Genomic DNA, 2,500 nt, shown 5'->3' on the forward strand with positions numbered 1-2,500 from the left:
ACTCAAGGAAGACAAGTTAATCCAATTCCCTAGATCAAGTCCCTCAGCAAGGAACCTCCCTTGAGGGATAATAAGTGCAGTATTATACATGCTGGATGCTTTAATAAAAGCTAAAATATTGATGACTTCAAGTATTAATTTTCTTATTCAAATTTATTGGGACTGTTGGTTCCTCAGCCTCAGAAAATTAACTACTAAGGCTTCAAGTTGAAGAGGATAGTAATAATGACCAGAAATAATGAAATTTTATTTAAAGACCACATTTATTGTCAAGTGCCTAACTAATAGTCTTGATTCAATCACTGATGTAGTAAGATACTAATACAGCGGAACATTGGTTTTCATACGCCCCAGTTTTCGTAGGATTCGGTTTTCGACAACTTTTTTCATCAAAATTTTGTCCCAGTTTTCGTACATCTGCTCAATTTTTGTAGAGTTGAAAATGGCCTGTACCAAACCGATCCACATGAATCAACCACTCAAGTGCCCACACAAAGCATCCCATGCGTTCATGACCCAGTCTGCCTTTGTTTCTCGTTGAGTGAGCATCACCCTGTACATTCATCCGAAACATTTCATAATACACCTACCATCCGACTTACGAACTGCTTGACATACGTCCACTCAACTTACGACCGTGCATCTGACAGCTAGGCTGGGTCGGTTGATGCACACTGCTGTACAATATTTGACGATACTCGCGGCGGCAATGCGTCATGCAGGCAGCATCAGTTTGAGTAACCCTGCCCTATCAGCAGCATCATACTGTATTAACTGGACAGTAAATTTCACCATGGCCCCTAAGATGAAGTCTGAACCTTGCACTGGAGATTGTGGCAAGAAAGGCTCTCACTCTCGAGCTCTCTATTTGTTTTCACTGTTGCACATAAACCTGTCTGTATCTGTCTGCCTGTATATCTGTGTCTGTCTGTATCTCTGTGTGTCTGTTTATCTGTCTTTCTGTCTACCTGTGTGTTTGTTTATCTGTCTTTCTGTCTACCTGTGTGTCTGTCTTTCTGTCTACCTGTGTGTCTGTCTTTATGTCTACCTGTGTGTCTGTCTTTCTGTCTACCTGTGTGTCTGTCTTTCTGTCTACCTGTGTCTGTCTTTCTGTCTGCTTGTCTGTCTCAGAGCCACTCATTAAGAGTGTAATTGAAGATGCCATATTAATAATGATAACACAATAATAATCACTGAGGCGCATTAAATGTGTATAAAACGTTAATATAGACATTTTGCTTAATACATCTATGATTTTTTTTCAAAATTATATAATAAACATGCTACATAACATTTAACCCTTTGACTGTTTCCGACGTATAAATACGTCTTACGAGCCAATGTTTCTGACGTATTTATATGCACAAATTCTAGCGGCTTCAAATCGCGCGCCAAAGGCCTGGTAGGCCTACACGGGAGAGAATGGGTCTCAGTGGTCGGTGTGCACCCTGTGAAAAAAATCTGGGACCTAGCGGTGCATTGTGGGAACGCCATGTTGTCAGTCCATTTTCACCATGCCTCTCGGTAAGAAGTTCCTCACTCCTCGGCGGATTGGAGGTCTTTTGTTCCCAAGTGATAGCTCTAACAGCGATGAAAATGTCAGTGACAGTGAATTCAAGGGTTTTCAAGTGAGTGTTACCGAAAAAAGTGCCCAGGATAACGTAAATAGTGACGAAAACCCAGATGACCCACAACCTTCGACCTCTGGTGCTGTGCCGGCTTGTTCACATTCACCTTCGCCTGTACCAGGACGAAAGAGGAAACTATTTGGTCGTGTACAACACCCTGATGATAGCAGTGATAGTGATAGTGATAGTGATAGTGATTTCAAGGTCATTGAAAGCAGTTCTAGTGACAGTGAGAGTGAATATTCCCCAGTGAAGCGCCAGTATGTACGACGTAGCATGCGGTCTGGTAGTGTTTCATATGTTGTTCCAAGGGGAAGGAGAAACTCTGGGAGCACATCCCGTGGCCCAACACCACGACCTGATAGTGAAGATGACGATATTGTAACGATGGGTATGAATGGTGACAGTGAGGGAGGAGGCAGTGGTGGTGATAGTGAGGGTGGCACGGCCCATGTGGCACCATCACCGGGCCACGCTACTAGCCACGCGGCTGACTCAGCAGAACAACCAGCCTCACCCTACCCCACACTGCCACAACCTGCACCACCACAACCTGCACAGCCACAACCACGGTACAATATCCAGACCCCACCAGCAGACTGCATCTGGGATTGGCAGGACGGTGACGAGTTTGTTCCCAGTCCCCATGACTTTGATGAAACACAAAGTGGAATAAAGCCATCTTGTCCACTTGGGAACAATGCCAGTGAACTGGACTGCTTTGAGTTATTCTTCGATGAACCCCTGATGGACATCATTGTCAGGGAAACCAACACATACTGTGAATACACCATGGCAAATACAATTCTCTCACCAAAATCACGGCTACACAAGTGGAAGGAGACAACTGTGGCAGAGATGTACCTGTTTTT

General features: G+C 44.1%; 1 long non-coding RNA gene across 1 annotated transcript in view; it reads right to left on the bottom strand.

Annotated features, from left to right (window-relative positions):
- Window positions 1-234: 234 nt before the first annotated feature.
- LOC138851291 (uncharacterized) overlaps window positions 235-2,500 on the bottom strand; it is a 4,356-nt gene continuing 2,090 nt past the window's right edge. The window contains exon 2 of the long non-coding RNA XR_011391134.1: window positions 235-1,300. This is a non-coding gene — a long non-coding RNA (uncharacterized lncRNA). The remainder of the gene's footprint in view (window positions 1,301-2,500) is intronic.

Source organism: Cherax quadricarinatus, unplaced genomic scaffold (genome assembly GCF_038502225.1).
Source record: "Cherax quadricarinatus isolate ZL_2023a unplaced genomic scaffold, ASM3850222v1 Contig257, whole genome shotgun sequence".
In the NCBI taxonomy this organism is placed as follows: Eukaryota; Metazoa; Arthropoda; class Malacostraca; order Decapoda; family Parastacidae; genus Cherax; species Cherax quadricarinatus.